The 25,216-nt window shown below is 45.4% G+C and overlaps 1 pseudogene; it reads left to right on the top strand.

Moving 5' to 3' along the window:
• The first annotated feature begins 16,658 nt into the window (after positions 1-16,658).
• Positions 16,659-17,993, top strand: LOC109976706 (gap junction alpha-1 protein-like; annotated as a pseudogene).
• Positions 17,994-25,216: the final 7,223 nt, after the last annotated feature.

The raw sequence follows: 25,216 nt of genomic DNA, 5'->3' as shown, positions 1-25,216 counted from the left end.
AGCTCGTCATGACTGCACACTGCTCTCACACTGTGCAGGCTTCAGTGAGAGGCCTGAGCTAAGCTATACTTTAGACAACAAACCATCAATGACGGCCAACGATTACACACAGGAGAAGTCCGGTTTTGAGAATTATTGTTGATCCAATCGAATGTTTCCCTCTTTGTCTCCGTAAAGAAACAAAAACATCCAGCCTAGAAGGCGCTGAGCCGACTCTGGAGCCCGTCTGAGCACGTCCATGAGCACTTCTACTTTCATAATTTTTGCTGATAACTCTTCTGTAGCGTCTTTGATTGGACTGGAGGTGAGCCGCGTGTTTGTGTGTGAGACAGACAACTGTCCGTGTGTTTGCAGTGATCCATTCGTCCTCTGATAGATGGAGAGACGATGTTTGCTGCTTTACCAGAGTCTCATTATTTAAGTCAACATATGAGCACGTCACACTCGTTCAGAACAAACGTCCTCGTTCAAAACCCCCAGAGACACCTGCAGCATGCTAAAGACCCACTTAAGATCTTTAAGGCATGGAGCGTCACATCCTGCAGGTAAACACACGTTATCTATCCAGCTGCAGCATGTTTGTGAGGCTTTCAGGGGTTAATCCTGTTAAACACGCTAACATCAGCCTCTTCACTCAGAGAGAAGAGCCCACAGAAAACACGTCTCTCACTCTCAATCATGCAGGCTCGTCCGTCTCCTGTCCAATGAAGAGGACCTCTAATGAGTCTGATGTGATGAAATGTTAATGCTGTTTAGTCCAGATGTTTTTGAAACGTTAGCTCCTGAGAGGTTAAGGTTATGAATGTGTTGTAAAAAGAGGTGACACATCTTACCACTGTTATCATAAGGATGATTGTAACTCTGACACCTAGTGTTAAAAATGGGTACTGCAGTCTAAATTCTAAACATTGTAGAGAGCTGTCTCCCCCCGCCCCCTCCTCTCTAGAGTCGATGCTCACGCAGGTTAACCATGTGGTGGACACTGAAGCTTCAGTGTTTATCCAGCTCTTCATTGGTCTGTAAACCTTTCTGTGTTCTAACCTCTCTCCATTTTTCAAAAGCATTTCCAATATTGATCCTAGTTTGAGCACGTTTCTGCTCGTGGAGCTTATTAGAAACATGCAGAGGCTTTTTAGGTCGGGTACAATCACTTCTATCTGAACCACTTCTCTTGCCCGCTTCCATCACTGCAACACCTGTTGGTTTGACCTGATAACTGCTCTCATATCTGGCAAACCGAGGGGCGTCCAAAACGGCCATGTGGGGGTGCCTTAAAACCGCCTACCTTCTCTGGTCCATACAAATCCAGAGCATTCAGGAGCAGAATCTAAAGTTAGAAGGAGGACATACTGGCTGCTGCATTGTTGTCAGAGAAGCCAGCACTTCAACATAGCATGTTTCCTTAATGTCTGATCATATAGTAAGGTACCTTTATCATTTCACTCTCTACACATCTCACTGTTTGGACCTTTTAACTTGAATGCATCACCAGAGTTGACGGGCTTCTTTCTTTCTTTACTGATTTATTCAGGATGTTGTAAACCTCAAACTCCAAAAGTAAAAATCTGAGCAAAGAAAAACAAACTCGATGTAAGATGATGAATGTTCACTCTTTAAAAGGCTCTCGACATTTCCCAGCACACTCTCTGAATTACAGGTAAACCCTCTGTGAGCCTCTGAGGCTGAAATGTGCTCGTGTCTGCAGCTGTCAGCCTTCATCAGACCGGCTCGTTTACCGTCACACCTCCTCCATCCCACAATCCTCTCTGCTAAATCAAAGGCAACAGGTTTTTATGGCGCTGCACAAAAAGTGAGCCCAGCGGCGGGGATAAAACATCTATTTGTTGCTCACTCTTTAGCCGGCTGTCAGAGCGAGCGGGGCAGGCAGGTGATGTTTATGTGAGTGATTGACACCTGATGTTCGAGTCCCAATCAAACCACACGCTCTGTGTCACCTCACAAACTAACCAGGGAGCTGCAGGTGAGCATCGCACGCTAACTTGTCCTGACAGGAGGCAACAGTTGGAATGGGTTTGTCTCCGAGGGAGCAAACAGAGGGCCCATCAGGCAACAATTTAAGGCAAACATTTCATTAGAAAGAATCCAACGCGCCCAGGGACAGAGGTTTCGGCGGTGCAGGGAGATTGTGCGGTTAGTTTTCTGTTGTCTCTGTGAATTTGTTCAAACAGGAGGAGCAGAGAAAGGAGGCCACGCTGATCAGCAGGAGAAGGCGACCTCGCCAGCTCTCCGTGTCACTGAGATGACTAACCACACAGTTTCCCTCCCGCCCCATCTGCACAGACGTGTATGTCACTTCCTATCGGCCCCCGGTCAGGGAGGAGGGGGCAATGGAACGAGAGGGTTCACCCATCTGCAGCCTGATGAGCCGCTGTGATGTGAAACCATGAGGCCTTCAGGGAGACGAGTGAAGGAAAGGAAACCAGAGAGGGAGTGTTCTCTGAGATGTTTAAAATAAGAATATTTAAACTGAGTCATTACGATGCTGAGGTAAATTCACTCAAATATTTAACATCAAGTTTCACTTCTTATGTAAAAAGAATTAACAAAAGGTCTGGACGACACTGAAGCCTCTATGAAACCAAATAGATCAGATCAAATAGTTCAGAGCTTTTATTGAAGATGTTAACTGCGGCGATTCAAGAGTCGGTTTGCGCCCAAATCAACAGACTGGGGAAACGGTGTTAATTTCACATCTTCATTGGTACAAATAAGATGCTTTCACACAGACACAGAACTAAAGAAGGGAAAGGAGCCGTAGGCTGGATTCGAACCTGGGTCGGCCGCTTGAAGGACTATAGCCACAAACGCCCCATTATGTTGAACTTCACGTAGCCGGCCATGTCTTTCCTCCTGAGACTCCATCGATATCTAGTTGGTGCTTTATTTGCAGAGGTAGGTCTTAGAGAACTTCTGTAGTCTGGCATGAAGAGTGAATGCACCTGTAAGTCTGAATTTACTCTTTTTATCTCTGTTTTTGGTCTCCACCACCTCCTCAGGGAATGATCCTTCTTCTAGCTGCTAAATGCTTCTAACTGTGTCCATCTGGTTCTCTTGCAGATATTTAAAGAACGCCCTGAATACTTTTGTCCTCATTAGTCAGAGATTCAAGATGAACAAAAGACGTGTGCGTCAACCAATCAGCTCCCTTCACCCATCCCGGTGTTGGATCTGATCCCAGCTGACAAACTCAGTAAATAAAACCAGCGGGACTCTCTTTGTGTGCGGGTGAGTGGAGTTTTGTGTTACCTTGTCTGACCTTGTCTCTTTCCATTTGTGCATCATCTTAAAGCGGGACAGAGATCGTCTGCAGCGCTGCTGTCAAAGAGCTGATAAATAATGGAGAGAGGAAGAATGGGCTCCGGGGAATCAGGACGCCAGTATATGGCTGCAGAGGAGCCATTTTAAATGTGAAAATGTCTGAGCAGGTGTGTGTGCGTATGTGCACGTGAGTGTGTGTGTCACGGAGAGGGAGGAGGGATTTATGGGAGGATTTGTGGATTTCTGTCTGTTCGATAAATTAGAGCAGAGGACGTTCATCCTGCTGGATCTCAGCTTCATGTTTGTGTGTCACATCAGGCTGACGGTTACACACACACACACACACACACACACACACACACACACACACACAAAGTTTCTTTATAATTAGCATCGTGCCGTGTGTGATTGGCGTGTCTGCGGGCGGTCTGTGGTACAAGTCGGCCCTGTGGCAGAGCGGGAGGGGGCATGAAGCACGGGGGTCCACATGCAGAGGTCTGTGGTGTCATGACATTGTGGGAGATTCTCTCCAGGGCTCGTTCATTAACATTGATGTGTTTACAGAACAGACGAGTTAATGCATCGGCCGTAAAGCAAACAACGAACATCAGCTGACGTCGCTAACTTCAAATGACCTCTGTGACCACGACGAAGTGATGAACACAGGTGTTTACATCGTTTAAAATGTGAGGCGACAGATAACGATTCAACACTTTTGATCCTGTTGTCAAAGCTGGGCACGTGTTAAATTGGGTGTTAAATTACAGTTTCTTATCTTACTGTTTTTATGTAGTTAGTTTGGATTCCGGATGTTTTTAATTTAATTCACTTCTGGTAAATTCTGTTTCCGTTAACGTCCAAACCCCTCTCTTACATGGTCAGATGGATTGCAGACGACCTGAGCGAGATCATGGCGCCCCCTGTACTTTATTGAGCTCATTGAATAACGAGGCAGTCTCTTCCTCGGGCACTTTCATTGCAAAGTTCTGTTTGACCTACATGAAGGTCATTTCAGAGCGCCACGGGAGTGAAGACAGCAGAGAGAGATATCAACAAAGATTCTGTTATTTATAGATTTTCAATACAGACACTTTCAGAAATGTTTTGTTTTCATTAGCTATTTGAAATACAAAACAAACCAGATATAACTCCATGATTGACAGCTGTGTTGACGAATGAGGCGCCTGCAGCGCTGCGTGCACGGGTCATCGGGTCCTCTGGGTTCCCTTGCCACAACAGGATATCTGATCTTAACATTAATCATGTTTAATATTTATGATTTAAAATCGGAGCAGCCCTGATGTTCCTCTAAGCAGATCGGATCGCTCTTAGCACATCTCACATCTTGAGCAACATCCAGAATCATGACTCTGATAACTTAAGTCTGCAGGAGGGAGTCAGATGCCAGGTCAGCGTGATAATCCGTGTGTACCCGTCTTTATGAAGCTGTGGTCCTTCATTTCTGTGGGACGCCAAAGAGCCGAGGAGTGAGTCATCTCTGCTTTATTAATCCAGAAAATATTGACTTCTCTAATATCTCTTTAAACACACACAGCTTGTTCCCCTCTCTCTGTTAGCACAGCGAGGAATGTGATTGGCGTCCACAGTGCCCGCCCCCCTGGCAGAGTCGGGTCATTCTGGTGGAGGTCACCGCTGGACAGTATCAGGGGAGCCCACGTGGGGGGGGGGGGGGTCTGCAGAGCCGTGTCACCCTCAGAGTCTCCCGAAGGCTCATTCCTTCAAACGTTAATATTCATGAGCGCTTATTTCCATTTTTAAAACAAGAACCATGAAATGCCGCCGCTTTAACTGCAGGTACCAACGCCACATTCACACACCTGCAGCGTGAAAAAGTCAAAGTGATGACCGAGGTGTTTGTGCCGTCCGTGTGAGTCTTTCCTGAAAACAAACGGCGGGCTTCCTGCATCACTCTCCCTCAGTCTGTTGTTGTTTAAGTGTCTCTGTTAAAGGCGTTTTGTCCCTGAAGTGCTGCAGCTGAGCCCACATCGTCCGTCTGTACGCCTCGGGACCAGTTTATATTTAAACACCTCAAAAAGCAGCATGCACCCTCTGACAGCACAGCGGTGTCACCCTCAACCTCCCCCTCACTCTCCCTCCCATCCTCTAAAGATCATGTAACCACGGCGAGCAGATTTACTGGTGGTGATATAAATTAACGATTCATTAAAATATATTTGAGAAGAAAGCAAAGATGTCCAAAATGAAAATGTGTCTTCAGTAAGAGTGAAACCAACCTAGAACTTCCACCAGAAACGCCCTCACTCTTCATCTCGGACCCTTAGATTGATCAACATTGGCCTCCTGGCTGTCCCTCGCTCACAGCTCAGGTTCAAAGGTGATCTTTCCCCTAAACTGTGGAGCAGCCCCCCTTCCATCAGGTCTGTCCCCTCTGTTGATGACTCTTTTAAGTCACGCCTCAAATTGTTTTTTCATATGTTAGCATTTGAGTCCTCTGATCCTGAACACGTAGTTTCTATCAGGTTTTCTTTATTCTTACAAATGCTGTACACTCCTGTATATTGTTCCTTTGATGCGTTGTACAGCACGTCGGTCAGTTGCTGCTGTTATTAAATGTGATTTATTAATAAATGTGACTTGGCTTGATCTCAACAATCAAGGAATAAAGGTCAATGACACGGGAAGTTTCCTCGCTCTGAGGGAAAAGCAGGATTCCTTTCTAAAATAAAATCCTGACTTCACTTTAGGTTTGGAGAGCAAACTGTCAGCGTGTGAAGGATAACTAATAATCATTAAAAAAAACACGAGTATGTTTAGCTTTGAACGACAGTAGCTTGATTGTGGGACCCCAACCCACAACAAAAGGAAACATTTCAAATCTGTTCTGATCAGATTTCAAATAATAAACTGTAGAAATGTGCAAACAGAAAAGATTTCCGTCTCTGCAGCTGGACCAGCAGCTTTAACGTCAGAGTGAATCTGGATTTAAAGTCGTGTGTGATGTGATCCTGTTTGACCTTTCTACCATTTTGCCTCTTTTCATCGCCTCGGACTCACACGAACGCACACTCGCACACACACACAGAGAAGAGTGTCCTGACACTCGTCCATTTTTACACCCTATGCCTCCTCTACAGCAAATAACAGAATCACTGCTGCTCCAGGAAACCTCCTCCTCTCCTCCTCTCTTCTCCTCCTCCATCTCCTCTCTTCTTCCGCTTCTTCACCTCTCCTCTCCTCCTCTCATCCTCCACTTCTTCTCCTCCTCCTCCTCCTCCTCTCCTCCTCCTCTCTTCCTCTTCCTTCTCTCCTCCTCTTCTCTTCCTCCTGATTTCTGCGTCTGCTGTGGACTTGATCTCTCAGTATTCTGTAAGGTAAAACGGCTTTGTAACCACCATGAGGAAAACATTTTGTTTTGTGCACGCTTAGGGACAGTGAACCTTTGATAAAGAAAGGAAGTTAAAATGTGATATTGTAGCTGCAGCAGCTCTGTAAGGAGTGTGATGCTGCACTATGAACATGTGCAGATGTTTGATAACGACCAAAGCTCCAGCTGAAGTCAGAAGTCCTCTTGATAAATGTAGATTTCAGAGAGAAAGGGAAATTAAAGTGATGAAAAAAGAGTGTTCCCCTGCCAACCCTCTCCTCCTGAGTACATATTTTGATTGGCCCTCTGCTCCCGCTCTGCAGGATAAAATAATTTACTCCATGGCAAAATGCTCAGCTCGTCTGAAAATAAACAATCCCACTGTCAATATTTCCTGAGAGGCTCTGTCACTTCACATGGACTAGGAGCTGTCGTCTGTGTCTAAACAAAACCAGGATTAAGCCTCCTGGCGTGTTTGTCTCATTACTCAGAGTAAAGTGTGGAATTATTGGATTATTAGACGCCTCGCTTCATGTTTCTGATCCGATCAAATCTCCTTACAAAGAACAACCTTTCTCCTCCTGCAGTCCTGCAGTCCTCCTGCAGTCCTCCCTGGAGCTGATTTTTCATTCTCTGTTTGACTTCAGCAGACTCTCACACACCGAGGTTAAAGCTCAGCTGACCCCCCCCCCCCCCCCCCCCACACGTCTCACACTAATGAGCCCGCCGTCTGCACGATGCTCTGTCTCTGAGTCTCCTTCTCTCTTGTTGACTGATTGTAGTGAAAAGAAAATGTAAACATTCACATTTTACATTTTGTTTCTCTATTTGCAGCCAATGAAGGTTCAGCGGTGACGAAAATAAATCCTGATAAATTTGTTCAAACAGTACAGAGACGGGCTAACTGGCTGCTGTGTGAAACAGCGCCGTAAAGTCCTACGCACTTCTCACCAGATGACCTTGACCCGTTAGCAAAGTTACATAGTGCTGAAAACAGGTGAGCGGGGCTCTCTGTGGAGAACGAGAGAGACGCCATTCTCCCTGTTGGAGGTTATTGTTCTATTAGATCGACAGACGTTTGGAGGAGAAAGTGGGGGATGACATGCAGCAAAGGGCCGAGGTCGGATTTGAACCCACGGCCTCTGGGACGAGGACTAAAGCCTCCTGTCGGGTGCATGACTTAACTAGTGACTATCTGTTAGCGATTAAGAAACAAGCGCTGACGTTTCCTTGATTTTCTTCATCATGGCGTGCTGTTTTTGTTTATTTTCTACAAGAATGGACAATAACAAAGAAAATCCAGGTCAGTGCATCCACTATGCACTGTGGTGGCAAACAGTGAGTGGGTGCTGCTGATGCAGCTTTGACCATCACTGCGTGTCATAACAACACAGTGAGGTTGGAGCGCTGTGTCACCTCTGAGCAGCTGAGACGAGCCGTGACGTTCAGACGAGCTCTGACCGCTCAGCTGAGAGAGTACGACAGAAAACAAGGACGACAGACGGGTCAGAGCCGAGCGAGAGTCCGACCTGCCTAACACACAAAGACCACGACCTCTGCAGCCTTCAGGGCCGACGCTGCAGTGCCCGAGTGGATGAAGGGGAGGGAATGGTAAGGAAGCAAGTCACAAACGAACCCTCCAACGTAAGATCAGGCTTAAAGAAGTGTTATGAGGACGTTGATCCTGTCTGGGTTTAGAATGAATGATTGAATTTATTATAGTTAGGAAGACAGTTAGTTAAAGTTGTCTCAGGGGCTGGAAGTCTTTTCTCAGCGTTTCAATCACAGGAGGAAATGAATGCAGACTATAAGTTCTCCTTTAAGCTTGTGCAAAGAGTTCAATACACCTGAAATGATGCAAACGAGCAGCTAGCATCTTTGTGCTCTTTGCTGCTCTGTGTACAATCGGGGGGGGGGGAGGAAGCCCCTCATGGCCAATTAAAGTCCAGCTTTAAATCACCGGAACTAACATCAAAGAGACAGAATCAGCGTTTTCGGAGAATGCGAGTAATGCAGTGTGGCATTTATTAAATGCTCGACATGCCTATCTACTATGGAAATCATTCCATCAAAATAATAAAACTGTCTATTAATTCAGTTTGTCAATATTAGTTTCTCTGCATTAGTCTCGTGCTCTGCCATTTTTGCAGGATGTGTTGAGACAGTGTGGAGCCGTTAAAGCAGGACAGGAGTGGGAGAGTTTAACCAGGACAAACCGCTCTTCATGAATTATTGCAGGAAGGAAGATAACGGCTGTTTCAAACGGTGAGACTTGTATAACACCTGAAAACCTGGAAAGAAGAGACATTTTCACCCCTCCTCCTCACAGCTTTTTTTAAATCTTTCTGTGGAGAGGAAGGAGCCCCGTGATGACCTCGGTGCACGGCTCTCTCTGCAGAGCACAGACGTAGAGACGTGAGCAGCTACTCTTTGCAGTCAAACAGGAGAAGATGTCGAGCTGCAGAGGTTAATTGGCGAGAGTGCAGTAGGATTTGCACTAAGTCCTTCGTGAATCGGACCTAGAGACGGAGCAGATAGAGTTGGCTAGAGAAGCACAATTCATGGTTTGTGCAGAAAAATCCATGCAGTCCATTCTTGCAGGAATAGTGCGGTGCTATCGTGTACATAGTGACATCAGTGCATAATAATGAAACCAGAGAGGTAGCATGCATCTGAAAGGCAGTACCTGATTTGTGCACTCAGTAATAGTCTCCTGTTCTTTGTAATAGAGCCTAAATGTGAGACAGAGGCGTTACTCCAGTGTGTGCAGGAGAAACTGTTGTTTTCTGCAGGATGTAAGAAGGCAATCTGCCTGGGACAAGAGGAAACAGTTGTGTTGGTTTTTTTTTTATTTTGCTTGTAGTGATTTGTTTTGATTCTGCACAGCTGGATGTTCACTGACTCTGAAGGCTCACCTGGTAATCAATATGAGCCACCGTGCTGCAGCCAGGAGCAGGTGAATCAAATTTCCCCGCTGAGAAAAAGGCTGTGACCCTGTTTGGAAAGCTCTCAGTCGGGTGATGAGTCCACAAACGCTGCACTTCATCACCTCTCAAACTGTATAGAGTAAATAAAAGATTCCGATTCAGCCGGCCTTTAAACGAGAGATTTCCATTCTGAGCTCCTCTGAAGCCTCTTCACTCCTCGCTGACCTCCCCGTGCTCCTCACATCTGCAGGCGGAGGGGACACATCGGCCTGAGTTATGTCCCCGCTTTTCCGCTTCCTCCGGGTTGATTTAAACTCGGGGCTCCTGTGAATCAGCCGTAATGCACGGCCGCTGTTTCTCAGACGTGTCACATCTCTATTCATGGCAGCGGTCGGTAATGAGACAGCAGCAGAGACCTGGGAATCTATCACGGAGGATGGCTTCCCCGAGGGGAGGAGATTGGAGTGGACGGCGGACAGACAGCGTGGATCAGGAGTTCACCATTATTCTCCAGGAGTGGGTGGCTCACGGCGAGCGGCTGCCTCGCGCTGACGCCGGCTAATCACCATGCTAAACGTCTCGTATGAGGCGCTGTCACTGACACGAGAAACTTTAATGTCAGCACACCGCCTGGAAGACAAACCTCCAACATCCACCCAGGATACACGGACAGACGGACGGCAGAGAGAGATGATGGAGGACAGAGACGACGTACTCTGACATTAGCTGCCGTCACATCAAATTCTAAAATACAGCACAAACCTTTAGCATGATATTAACCTTTCACTTTTTAAATAGAATCATTTTTAATGCAGGCCAACGTTTAGAATGTGTTATAAAAGCTGCGACTTTCTAAAGTTTGAGCTTTAGAAAAAAGAAACTAATAAATGAACACTTTCAGACTCAAGCTTAGCCATGTTACGTTCTTACGTCAGGATTCCAACTTCTCTGTTTACATGGACGCTAAATAAAGTGATCTGATTATGGAGTGTGACGTGCATGAACACACATCAGGTGATGAGGATGAAACCATGACGACACGAGCGGAGCGTCCTGCAGGTCCAGTCTGAGGTAGCGGCAGAAGAAGAAGCGTCAGAACATTTACAAAAATCTGTCCAAAGTCTTGAAGCATAAAATAAACATCAGTACCTTTTTCTGTCTTTACCTTTAATTTAAACAGTTTAATTCGTCTCCTTGTTTTCTTGTCATCAGAATCTCCTCAAACATCGCTCCTCAATTTCACCCTTTTCTTTGCATTAAAAGCAACTTTATTTTCAAGTCTCAGTTTAAAGGTGGAGTCAAAACATTCAGACAAGGCCCCTCCTCCTGGGATCATCGCCCCCCAGAAGCTCTGCCCCCGTAGTGTGTATGTTTAGTGCTTGTACCTACACTGCAAGCTAACGCACGCTAGCACAAGCTTACCGCCGGCGTTTGTCACCTGCCTGTCCAACAGGAAGCAGACCAACACAAGGTTCACCCTCGTTTTAGAACGAGCTTTATTCGCTTGGTGTTTCTCCTCAATGTGATTATATTATCTCTTTGCTGCTACGTCCATGTCCGTCATATTCAGCGGTTTGAATGACGTCCAGTCACTGAATTGTATCCACTCCTAAACTCACCTGCTGCACTGTCATTGGCTGGAGGAAACACACCAGCATCCCGCCCAGAAAAGTCCTGAATCAACCAGAACAAACCAGAACAGTAAAATCCAGTCAGAGGACAGATGGAGCAGCTTTACTTCAGGAGAAGTCTGTATTTTATTTTGAAGGAGGACGCTGCTGATGCTATATTTGAACAGTTTCTTAAATCTTTGATTTGTTCCTCTGCTGCACTTTTCTTGCCCTATCAGGAGGCTGCTGTGCTTAACCTGCACTTGACAGAACTTAAAGTACAGTCGGAGGCTCATTTGCTCGGGGAGTGAAAACACGTTAACACCCCCCCCCCCCTCCCCTCGGTGCTGTGTGGCTGCCCTTTAACACCATCATTGACATGCATTGTATACAAATGAGAGCACGCCCCTCCCGCAGGGCCGCTCTCAAAGGTTAGCAGCTGCATGCCGCATGGCAGATGAGTGCCTCTAATGAGCAGCAGAGAGCGGTTTGATTAGTGGGCCGGTTCAGACCGGGACTCGACGCAGACTCGGGTTCAGAGTCAGTAGCAGACTCAGGTCAGAGACTGCAGCGGAGGCGGAGAGTCGGAGGGAGAATTAGACACCTGTTGGAGAGTTTCTAATTGGTCTTAAAATGATTGAAGATGCTTGTGTGCTGACATGACCCTTTTTTAAAAATGCACCTGAACTGTACGCGAACAAGTTATGATTCTGTCTGCGTGGAGCTTAAAGCACTTCAGGAGAGTTTGAATATCTTGAAACCAAACTTAAGCCTTTTTGTTCACGGTGGAGAAAAGCAACAGTGAGTCTACTGAAAGTGGTGCTTTATTCAAAACCATGAGGGGGATATTTATCAACAGGCCCTTTTATTAGACATTGTTTAGACGGATATTTAATTTAATATTTGTACGTTTGTTTCCATCAAGCACGGAAATACACCAGGGCTTTACATCATAAATTGGTCTAGCCCTAGTTAAGCTCCCTTAACGTATTTTGGTAGTTTTGTTTTAATTTTAAATAAAATGTAAAAATAGCACCCCAGCATATTAGTCAAGCTCTGCCCTCAGCACCGGAAGAAAAAAAATCCTAAACACAGAGCCTGTCCATGATCATTTACATATTTTAATTATTTATAGAAATATTCTACAATTCTACAACTCACTTAGCAGACGCTTTTATCCAAAGCGACCATATAACAACAAGCTGTGTATGTCTTCCCCTCTTCATAGATAAAGATAATTTTTCTCGGATTTTTCTCTTCGGCGATGAACACATAAATCAAAAACACGTCTGACGTCTTGGTCGTTTAAGTTTCACCACAATCAAAGGACCTTCATGAGAGTAACTCAATGTGACGATAATGTGAGAAGAGGAATAAAAACATGTCAGTGTTTTAGCTCATCTGAGATTTCTGGATCCCTGAGGGTTAAATGTATGTGACATAAGACGTCTCGCTCTCTGCTGTCCCCGACAGAGACACCAACGCCAACATAATGCTGTTAATTAACGCTTACGTAATGCTGACACTAAAAGAAGCTCCTTTAAACACCCTGTAGTGTGTGTGTGTGTGTGTGTGTGTGTGTGTGTGTGTGTGTGTGTGGGGGGGGGGACTGGGGACTCAAATTTTTGTGGGAACCAAAAACCTGGACCCCAAAATGTTTTTCTCTAATTCAGTGAAAAAAAGGTCTAAATAATGCCTTGTGAAGTATTCAGGCTTATCCCCAAAATGCACATAAACCGAGAAAAGTGTGCTTAAGTGTGTATAGCGGATTTACTCTGGAGTGCATACTAGTGGTTGGAGTTTGCCACTACATCCTGTACAGACTTCACACACACTTCACACACACTTGCTGAAATGCACATGTGCAAGCAGCCATCTTTGGTGAGGGCTGACTCCAACAGCTGTTTAGCTGCAAACAGTGATCTAACTTATTGAAAATTTAATGAATTGACTGAAAAGACAGTTAATTTTGTGTCAACACTGAGTAATTGCTAAACATGGATTTATTGTAAATACAGTTACTATATAAAAATATTCACTTATTCCATAAATAACTTTTAAGACCCCAAACATTTCACTTTTTTAACAATGATACATTAAGTAACATTAACCAACTTTTTCTATCTGTTTGTACAAGTATAAATGCTAGGCTAAACTAGTCTTGATGACATAAAGGCCTGGATGGCTCTGAACTTAAACTTTTAATTTAAAAGTTTAAAATTTTAAATTAAAATTTTAATGATAAAAAGACAGAAGTGATGGTTTTTGGTGGTACCACTGGGACCCCCCTGTACAAACTAGGGGTTAAAGTGGACCCTGATCTTAAGCTTGACAGTCAGATTAAGGCTGTCGTAAAATAAGATAAAATAAGATAATCCTTTATTTATTCCACAACGGGGAAATTTACAGTGTTACAGCAGCAAAGAGCAAAGATTGCAAACAAAAAGTGAACATAGTACACAATTTAAATAAAAAAAGAAAAATTAAGAATGTACAAAAAAATAGATACTAAAAAATAGATAATATAACATGTTATTGCACAAAGTGGTTTGATAAACATAATATAACATTATTATTGCATGTCAGAGTGAATTGTCCAGTTGTGTGTGTGTTTTGTGATCTACTGGGAGCAGGCTTGGTTAAACAGTCTGACTGCAGCAGGAAGGAAGGACCTGCGGTATTTCTCCTTCTGACACCGCGGGTGGTGAAGCCTGAAGGAGCTGCCCAGAGCTGTTACAGTTCCATGCAGGGGGTGGGAAACGTTCTCCATCAGGGATGATAGCTTTGCCATCATCCTTCTGTCTCCCACCACCTCAACAGGGTCCAGGGGGCAGCCCAGGACAGAGCTGGCCTTCTTCACCAGTTTGTTTAGTCTGTTCCTGTCTGCAGCCATAGTGCTGCTGCTCCAGCAGACCACTCTGTACAGGATGGCTGATGCCACCACAGAGTCATAAAAAGTCCTCAGGAGTGCTCCCTGCACAGAGAGTGTGGAGTCTCCTCAGCAGATGAAGTCTGCTCTGGCCTTTCTTGTAGAGATCTTGGGTGTTAACAGTCCAATCCAGCTTATTGTTCAGGTGAACACCCCTACTTTTAAGAGTCCACTTCTCAATGTCCTTTCCCTGGATGTGTGTGTGGGAGAAGTGGGTAAAATCAAGCCTTTTCCATTTGAGGCAGCTGGCCAAAATAAAGACAATTCTTTCAAGGAAGCACTTTGAGACGGTAATCCACGCCTTTGTTACCACACGGCTGGATTACTGTAATGCATTGTATGTGGAGGTTAGTGGGGCCTCCATCGCCCCTTTTCTCCAGATGGTACAGAATGCAGCTGCATGTCTTTTAACTGGCATACGAAAATATGACCACATTTCCCCCATTTTAGACCTAACTCCACTGGTTGCCCATACAATTTAGGATCAATTTTAAAATTATTTTATTTGCTTTTAAATCTCTTCATGGTCTTGCCCCGCCCTGCCTCTCTGAGCTTCTACACCCGTACACGCCCACCCACTCTCTCAGGTCAGCTGATCAGCTGCTCCTAAGGGTGCCAAAAACCAAGCGGAAGCTCAGAGGGGACCGTGCGTTTGCTGTTGCGGCTCCAAAATTATGGAACGATATACCTATACCCATTGTGGGATAAATAAAGGATTGTCTTATCTTATCTTATCTTACCTCAGCACGTTAAACAGGCCTCTTCTTTGCCTGTTATTAAATATCGTCTTAAGCCCTATCTCTTTCCCCTGGCCTTTGACACATAGTAAGACGTCAACTTATTTATTTATTTTATTTTGCTTTTTTTGCATCCCTTTTCATTTTTACTTGTTTTATGTCTTTTAACTTGATTCTGTATTTCACATGTAGTTTTATTTTATCTCATGTGAGCTGTTACATATTTTATTTATTCTTCTATACAGCACTTTGGTCAACTGTGGTTGTTTTAAAGTGCTTAACAAATAAAGTTGGATTGGATAAACCTTAGCAGTGATTAATAGCCTATGATAGCTACAGCTGTTGAAGTAGGCTAAGATACGACAAGCCAGTGATCAAATGTTCTGACTTCACTTAAACAAAAATTAACAGAAATGAAAATGAATGAAAATTATATTAATTAACCTTAAACATAATACAAACAGGTATTATTCATAAATAAATGAGTGAATTTCTTCCGAAAGATTGTGTTGCCTTGATAAATCGTAGTGACATGCCAGGCGGGCGGAGACGGGAATCGTAGGTGTAACCGCCTCCCCACCCCTACAGGACGTGCTCACTTTACTGAACAAGCGCTCCTCATCTCATCTCGTGTGAGACGCGCAGCAGAAGAAGCACTTGACTCCAGTTTGATGAAGTAAATGGAAGCAGGGCTGCTGATACTGAAAAGGTAAGTTATATTTAATTTAATATGGATTTATTTCAGTGCACTGAGCCAATTTGAAGTTGTAAAAAATGCAGCATGTGGTCAGAATCAAAGAAGTGTAAAACTAGGCTACATATTAACTCGGACATGAGTCTGGTTAGCTGAGTTAGCTTAAACATAATACATGTGGATTGTTAAAAATGTGTTTGCTTGTTATAAAGTTAAAAAGGAACGTGCCTTGCCATTTTTACCTTTGTTGTAAAGTTGTTGTGTTCTGTTGAAGTAGCTAAATGCTAACTACAAAAGCCAAGTGGCGAAAGTTAATCTTGTAGCTGCCTTGTTTAAAACTGAGGATATTCCTTGTAAGTAAATCATATTTGTGTCATATTGATTCTAGTAAAGTTACAAATGTGTGAAAGATGTGAGCCAGAGAAGAGATTTTGATAATAATATCTAGTTAAATCTTCCATTACGCCAAGCGGCCATTTAAATAATTCAGTGTACACCTTTAAAAGCAAACGCATTATTTCTCAGTGAAATATCAAGTAAAGTCATCACAAGTTAACAAGTAAAGTAGATATTGCTTCAAAATATATCCACAAAAGGAGATGTAGATGTGATTGTCAGCCGTAAAAGTGCTTCATGTGTTTGATAGACCGCAGCATGAGTGCGATGTTCCAAAGGGTAAACTATTTTAAAGTGAGAGCGTGCAACAGAAAGCAGCTGACACTGAGGACGAAGCTGCCAGGACACAGACTCAGAGAATATGTCTCATTACATATGAAGGCATAGTTTCATATTTGATGTGTTCAGGTGGTCCTGGTTGCAGACTGTGAAGGGTTCATGTTTGTGTGGATGATATGCTGTGTTGTGTTTTGAATTGAAGATGACCTTGAAGCTTGTTGACTCTTCTTTTAATGAGTCACTTGGTGTTCAGGCTCTGAAGTGTTAAACAAACAGAAATGTGTTTCTGAGCTCACTAATTGGATTAAGTGGAGTTTTACGTCATGAAAGGAAGAGTTTTGTCTCCTTTAATCAGGATGTTGTTTAATCCCAGAGGAGAGGAATGCAGAGGATGTTGAACTCTGTTTGTTTAAATCTTTCTGTGTGTTGTTCTTTAACAAGTTTCATATCTTCTCCTTCACAGGCTAACGCTCTCTCACCATGGGCGACTGGAGCGCCCTGGGTCGTCTGCTGGACAAAGTCCAGGCGTACTCCACAGCCGGGGGGAAGGTGTGGCTGTCGGTCCTCTTCATGTTCGGGATCCTGGTCCTGGGTACGGCGGTGGAGTCGGTGTGGGGAGACGAGCAGTCGGCCTTCAAATGCAACACGCTGCAGCCGGGCTGCGAGAACGTCTGCTACGACAAATCCTTCCCCATCTCTCATGTCCGCTTCTGGGTGCTGCAGATCATCTTCGTGTCCACACCCACCCTGCTCTACCTGGCTCACGTCTTCTACCTGAACAGGAAGGAGCAGAAGTTCAACAGGAAGGAGGAGGAGCTCAAAGCAGTGCAGAACGACGGCGGTGACGTGGACATCCTGTTAAAGAAGCTGGAGATGAAAAAGTTTACGGCATCGAGGAGCACGGCAAAGTGAAGATGAAGGGCGCTCTGCTCAGAACATACATCTTCAGCATCTTCTTCAAGTCCATGTTCGAGGTGGGCTTCCTGGTCATCCAGTGGAACATCTACGGCTTCAGCCTGTCGGCGGTGTACACGTGCGAAAGGGACCCGTGCCCCCACAGGGTGGACTGCTTCCTGTCCCGGCCTACAGAGAAGACGGTCTTCATCATCTTCATGCTGGTGGTGTCTCTGGTGTCTCTGCTGCTCAACGTCATCGAGCGCTTCTACGTCTTCTTCAAGAGGATCAAAGACCGCGTCAAGGGCAAGCAGCCGCCCACGCTCTACCCCAGCGCGGGCACATTAAGCCCCACCCCTAAAGACTTGTCTGCTGCCAAGTACGCCTTCTACAACGGCTGCACCTCCCCGCTCTCCCCCATGTCCCCCCCGGGCTGCAAGCTGGCCACAGGGGAGCGGGGAACCGGCTCGTGCCGTAACTACAACAAGCAGGCCACCGAGCAGAACTGGGCCTACTACTCCACCGAGCAGAACCGGCTGGGCCAGACCGGCGGCGGGAGCAACATTTCAAACTCCCACGCACAGGCCTTCGACTTCCCCGATGACACCGTGGAGCACAAGAAACTGTCCTCGTCTGCGGGACACGAGCTGCAGCCTCTGGCGCTGATGGACCCTCGGCCCTGCAGCCGAGCCAGACCGGACGACCTGTACGTGTGAGTCCCATGTGGCCTCCTCGTCCTCCGCCTGCCTGCAGCCCGAGGATCACTTGTTAAAGGGGCGGGGCTAACCTCAATCACTGTCAGCGTAGAGACTCTTAGTGGATCAAAGAGACATTAAAACCTGTAACACTGTCAAAGGTATGCTATGAGCTTCTTTCTGACGTTATGCCTCTCCAATTAAACACTACAAAGTGTATATGTAGACAGCAAAGACAGAAGAAAGTGTACATATTACATTTTTTCTTCAATCAATACTTCTTCAGTTCCATATATCTGCATTAATATAAATGAAATGTGAGATGAAAGAAAACAATACACTAGATGATTGATGATTATTGTGCAAGGCTAATTCTGTGTAGAAAGTTAAGGGATGCTGCCGACCTCTGCAAACTGTCTGTTTGGGCACTATGATCATATGAGCCACAGCAGATCAACAGGTAGCAGTCACAAGCTACTCATGCAGGTAGTGTGTCCAAGCTGTACATTTTATGTGACTATCAGGTTACATGCTCTGTATTTGATTACAGGATGATCAATGGCTTCGCTGAGACGAAGGAAATCCCCAAAACAGGATGCAATAGAACATGCTTTGAAAGGCCTGGACAAGACAGCAGGGTTGGAAGTGAAATACATTGACTCTTTTAAAGGTATGATTTTTTTTTTCTGTATTATTTAGTTTTGTGAATTTGTAGTACTATCAGAGCTTACCTCTTACTATTACTGATGGGTACCAAACACCAGTGCCTTTGGTACTGCTGCTGTCAGCAAAACAGCGAGTTGGTCACTAGTCATTACAGCCTGCTTCTTTTTCTGTTGTTAAGTCTAATAATATGGTTTAGATTAACAAGCTGCTGTTTGCAAGCTGAGAGGAGACTTCATTGTCAGATAAAAATGAGCAAAGTAATTGAAGGAAAGAAAAATTGATGTAATTTACTGCACAGACACTCGTAGTTGCTACAGCGTGCTTCAGAAAACACCAGAAACACCTGTGGCACGTTACGTGCGCGCAGGAAGCATTAAAAAGTTTTTCTCTCACTAGCTCTCTCTCTCTGCCTCTCTTGGCCTGTGGGAAAGCTGTAAGACTGTACATCCTGTCATGGTTGCATTATGATGGAAAATACTCCTTTTCGTGCAGTTTCCCTGGTGTTAAAGTATAACACTGAAGCTCTGTATATTGAAAATGTATCTGTGTGTTTGCATCAGGTCGAGGGGTCTTTGGTCAAAGTTGGTCTGTTGGGCAGCGTGCCTTGTAGGTTGCGTTGTCCCGACGCCTTGGGACAAGTCGATGTTGGGTGATCATTCTGGAGGAGCAGTCCTCTTGAAATGATCTAGATATTTTCCAGAGTTGCAGATTCGTCTGTTTGGGGTCACACATGCAGCTCAGCCTGAAAACTTCAGGATATTTTTCAGGAGTTTAGGGGAGGTTTGAAAGCACCAACAGTCTGTGACTAAGAACTCAAGATTAAATTAATTGAATAACTGGCCTTTAGATTTTGTTGTCATATTTTTTATTTTTTATCTTGATTCTGTCTCTGCACTCAGCTGATTATTTCTGACCCCAGAGCTGTTATTCAATGACTGATCTCTGTGCATACCTGCACTCTTCTTCTCTGAATTCCTTTCTCTTCTTCTCACTTCCTCTCAGCTGTTTCTTCATCCGACACCTCTCAGCTCTCGATCACTGTTCCCTCCTCTTTCTTACACCTCCAAGTCTCTCACACCTTCATATGGACCACCAGCTGTTATCCTCAGCATGTGGTGTCAGTGAGTCTTTACAGGAAGTGTTTCTGTTTAGAGTGATTATTTCACCTGTTCGAGCTCCACACTGAGCAATCTCACACCTGCTCCTGTCTCACTAGATCAATGTCCTCTCATCTGTATCGTTGTTTGACTGATACGCGCCCACATGCAGACTTCCATGTGTCCCCCTGACATTGTGACTCTGGGATTTCTTGGAGAAGCTTTCAGCAGTATGAGACAATCCCTGTTTACCCTTAAGGCCCTGACACACCGAGCAGACGGCAAAGAAGTAGTGGCGACAAATGCCGCCTGTGGTGTCGCCTCACGTCTTGGCCAAAAAGTTGCACTTGAACACATCGCAAAGACTACAGCCGAAGGCCAACCCCCACTCTCAGGAAATAACTCCCCATGCCAGCAGGCGGCGGTAGTCCGTTGTTATGATACGAGAAGACCATTTTCACACCGCTGTCGGTCACCACTTGTATTATAGGTAGCCTACTAATGGAGAATAATGTCTGATATAAAGTTTAAAATTGTGCTGGCGTTGTCAGCCCTTGGTCTTTTAATGGAAAAAGAAAAGAAGAGGCGTAGGCGACAAATAAGGAGAAACCACACTAATGCCGGATGATTTCAGAAGGACTGCTCATGAAACACTCCTGTTCACACATGCACCTCACAGCGAGAGATATTTATGTGCAAGGAGATCGTACATTGTCTATCAACAGTCCATATATATAACATGACGCAGAAAGAAGTATGGATTGGAAGAAGTCTGTGAGCCACAGGAAGAACGTGAAACCACATGGCAGCCAACATTGCCAACAAAACGCAGTAGATTCAGAGCAGAGAGACGTTCTCCATCCATCTTCTTTTTTTTTTTTTTAAGCCTTGTCCGTCATCATTGTTTTCGGGGGGTGCGGCTGTCGCGCCAGCGGGGGTTGAGGCGGTTGCTGCGGCGCCGCTGGGGGGTGCTGGAGGTGGGGTGGCGGCGTGCAGCTGGTTGGATTGCTGCAGCTTCTGCCTCGGGGGGTGCTGGAGGTGCTGCGTGTGCTTGGATTGCTGCAGCTTCTGCCTCGGGGGGTGCACTGGCATAGCGCCTTGGGAGGAGTTGTAGGTACAGGGGTCTGTAAAAAAAGTTGGTCTGTTGGGCAGCGTGCCTTGTAGGTTGCACTGTCTCGACGCCTTGGGACAAGTCGATGTTGGGTGATCATTCTGGAGGAGCAGTCCTCTTGAAATGATCTAGATATTTTCATCATTGTTTTTGGGGGGTGCGGCTGTCGCTGGGGGGTGCTGGAGGTGCGGTGGCAGCGTGCAGCTGGTTGGATTGCTGCAGCTTCCGCCTCGAGGGGGTGCAGCTGGTGCCGCGTCTGCTTGGATTGCTGCAGCTTCTTTTTCGGGGGGTGCTGGAGGTGCCGCGTCTGCTTGGATTGCTGCAGCTTCTTTTTCGGGAGGTGCTGGAGGTGCCGCGTCTGCTTGGATTGCTGCAGCTTCTGCCTCGGGGGGTGCACTGGCATAGCGCCTTGGGAGGAGTGGTAGGTACGGGGGTCGAGCTCAAACAGGTGAAATAATCACTCTAAACAGAAACACTTCCTGTAAAGACTCACTGACACCACATGCTGAGGATAACAGCTGGTGGTCCATATGAAGGTGTGAGAGACTTGGAGGTGTAAGAAAGAGGAGGGAACAGTGATCAAGAGCTGAGAGGTGTCGGATGAAGAAACAGCTGAGAGGAAGTGAGAAGAAGAGAAAGGAATTCAGAGAAGAAGAGTGCAGGTATGCACAGAGATCAGTCATTGAATAACAGCTCTGGGGTCAGAAATAATCAGCAAAGACTACAGCCGAAGGCCAACCCCCACTCTCAGGAAATAACTCCCCATGCCAGCAGGCGGCGGTAGTCCGTTGTTATGATACGAGAAGACCATTTTCACACCGCTGTCGGTCACCACTTGTATTATAGGTAGCCTACTAATGGAGAATAATGTCTGATATAAAGTTTAAAATTGTGCTGGCGTTGTCAGCCCTCGGTCTTTTAATGGAAAAAGAAAAGAAGAGGCGTAGGTGTTACACCCCTGTACAGCGTACTGTAAGGGGAGAAATAAAGAAGAAACAAACAAACACACGTTGTTGCTGGCTTTCATTCAATGGTATAATGAATAATATGCAATGACACATCATATTATCATTGTACAATATTATACACTTAGATGAACATACATGCACTGTTTAATACCTTTACATCTGTCATATAACAGGCTAGTATTTCTCAATATTGTATAATCTACTGCTCGTTTTATGTAAACACATTTAACTCTTTCTTAGTTGCTTTAGTAGTTATACACATACACACTTGCAGAGTGATATTTCTTTAAACTGTACCATGTAACTGTAATTGTTCAACTGACCGATACAACTTAAATAACACACTCTCAGTAGACGCACTACACGTGTCTCTATTGCGCTCTGTGTGTGTGATTCAAGCTAGCATGCACGCGTCACGGCAAACACATTCGTGCTTAAACTGCTTCATAAACATACTGAAATTACTTTGTATACAGAAAACATATCACTAACTTGTTCCCGGAAACTTACAACACATTTATACTTGGTTTTATTCACTTTTAACCAGTATTCTTACCTGTAAGGAGAGAAATAAAGAAGAAAGAAACAAACACGTTGTTGCTGGCTTTCATTCAATGGTGTAATGAATGACGCTCAGACAACACGCTCCCCCTGCTGGCGTAAAACCGGAAGTGTAAAACAATAACAAAAGCTTAAGACCAAACCAATCAATTATAGATATGCTTTTAAACTTAAACTTAGCAGCATGAATTAACATTAAATTATAACTAGCTTTTTAGCATTTTTTAAGGATATACAACATTTTAGAAAGACACTAGTTTTAACATGTATTATTAATTTAACTTAGTGCACAATCTTATATCTATTACATAGGCGACAAATAAGGAGAAACCGCACTAATGCCGGATGATTTCAGAAGGACTGCTGCATGGATACTACAGCGGCATGCTCAAGGGGCTTCCAGAACCTGTGTCGAGAGCTGGAGATAGATGAAACCTCCCAACAGCCAATCAGAGAGATTCCTCTCCCCGACCACGGACGCCGGTTCAACGTGTCGAATTGGCAGAAAAAAGACAGACGGGGGCTGACGGTATAGGGACAGAGCCGGACACACCGCTAAGCTAGAGCGACGACCGCTCACCGACGGTCCAACTAGGACCGACGGCCGTCGATCTTCTTGGTGTGTCAGAGACTTTAGGAACCACTCGTCCTGACACACCACTGAATGTCGCTGTTCCTGAATCATTCAGGAACTGCAGCTCTCAGTTTTCAGTCCTGACATTGCTCCTTGGTGAAAGTTAATTTCCTGGATCAGACGTAATTGGATGCCAAACGTTGCCTTTTATAAATATTCAACGCTAACATTCAACGCTAACATTGACTTCAAGGTGTTCTTATTTGCACGGATACAAACAGTCACTTATTTTTATACCTTTTTAAAAATCAAGGAGAAATTGACTCCATTCAGTTTTTCATCTCTGCAGTGACCAACAAAGGAAAATGGCTACCCTTGACACTCACCATCTCGTCCTTTGGCGTGCAGGAATGTCAGCTCTTGATGGGTTTTGTGGCTAAGCCTGTCTCCATGCACAGGCCTCACTCTGTCCTCCACCAACAGGCCCTCAGCTGGAGCCGCAGGATGATCGATGACTTGTCTTCCAGGCGACGCTGCAGCGCTGCAGGACCGTCCAGCTGGCCTCGCTTCCACGGACGCCGCTTTGTCAGGGACGCACCGCTGAGCTGCTGCCTCCTCCCTCGGAGCTCTGACAGCCTGTTGTACTGGAAGGTGAGAGAAATGCTCTTCTTTTCTTCACAGGTATGAATGAGCAGCCATGAATCCTGTCAGTGGATGAATGGAGCTTGCCTTCAGCCGCAGGAAACTAAAAGTGGAACGCTAGATTACAGAAAGGTTAAGAAGCAGCTTCACAGAGACGGAATAAACAAACACAACAAAAAGGTACAGCACGCATGAAACAGGCTGAAAACAGCGATTTTAAAAACGAGCTGTGGGGTAAAAACCTAGCATGTTAAAACCAAACGATGATGAGGCCGTGTCAGGACAGAAAAAAAAAAAAAAAAAACATCAGTGAATGAACAAAGCCAGGAGCTGTCAGCAGAGGTTACTGAGAGCCGCAGCAGTGAACACTCTCCTTCAGCTGTGACTGACACTGATTCAGACTGACTAGAGAGAAACAAAGTCACAAAGCACAGTGTGATGGAGACAGAAGAACATGACTCACTTATAAATAAACACCTTAAATGAATTAGTGAACTCAGCAAATGACCCTCTTATTTTGGATCTGAATGACTAATGCCGAGGTCAGACGTCTGGTACGATGGTCACTGTGTCAGATTAGGGGACCACAGAGCCTTTTCTTGACCGACAGAACCTGGTATTTCACCTCACGTGTACATGTTGTCTTCTGCAGTAAACGTCTTAAAAGTTATACGTTAGTTATGCTTATTGTGACTTTTTTCAGTCTGATAATAAACTTCCACATGGGGCAGTCAGTGGTTGCATGCTCTTTAAACCTCCTCTTTTACCCTGAGCGGCTCCTGGAGTGTGGGGCTGTGGGGAGCTGTGGGTGGGGGACAGAATTAGCAGATTGTGAAACACCTAAAGATAACAGTTAGTGTGGCCTGAAGCTGAGCCTACAGAGCGCTGGACCGCAGCTGCTCAGGGAAGATTGCATGTCAGTGTCTTTGCAAGCCTTCAAGACACAGCTGCATTAATTAAGATTTCGGCACATGTGGATGAGACATTTGATAAACTCAGTTTTTAAACATCCCCCGTTGCACGGACAGAATCATCTATTTCTTATTTCTCGTACTGCATTGATGCCATCAGTTTATGCAAATTAAAATCAGCCTCCCGTCCATCATTCCTGCACACGTTGAAACTTCTCTCAGGGTACAGGCGGCTCGGTGTCACAGACAGAGAGAGAGTCAGAGTGTGTGTGACTCAGATGACTCAGTAATGTGCCGTAATGGCTCATGAATATCCTCTTAAACGTCTCTGCTGCTCAGAGAGTCTGCAGCAGTACTGACGAGGTTCACACAGGTGAGGAGGACAGCGGGGGCACCCTCATTACCCATTACCCCTCCTGTCACCACCCCCTCCCTCCTCCCCCTTCTCTCCCATCATTTATTTATCCACGTCAGCCCTCAAATGCAAGCGGTGGTCCGGGGGCCAGGGGGCGAGCTCGGCTGACCCGGGGTTGTTCTGGCTAATGAACGACAGAGAGAAAGACCCCCCTCATGTTTATTTCCAGCTCTCACCCTGAGCAGACGCCCAGGAGGGGGGGGCGAGGCTGCTGAATTCTAATCAGCACTTTGTAGTTTTAATACCTCTCGCCTCCTTTTCTGCATATGGCGACACAGACGACGAGGTGTGTCTCAAACAGGGAGTGATGATGATGATGGCGGCCGACGTCCCCCAAAGGGAAGAACGGGCAGACGGATCGGCTGTGAATCAAGTCCTTCCTCGCCTGGCCGAAGAGCGAGCGTTTCTATCGTTCTGTAATGACGCCTCGGTGACACTCGGCTCGGATTCATTTACAGCGGCCTCGTCCTGAAATTAAATGTCTC

Source organism: Labrus bergylta, chromosome 13 (genome assembly GCF_963930695.1).
Source record: "Labrus bergylta chromosome 13, fLabBer1.1, whole genome shotgun sequence".
NCBI classification, from domain to species: Eukaryota; Metazoa; Chordata; class Actinopteri; order Labriformes; family Labridae; genus Labrus; species Labrus bergylta.
This window is presented reverse-complemented; position numbering and strand designations above follow the sequence as displayed.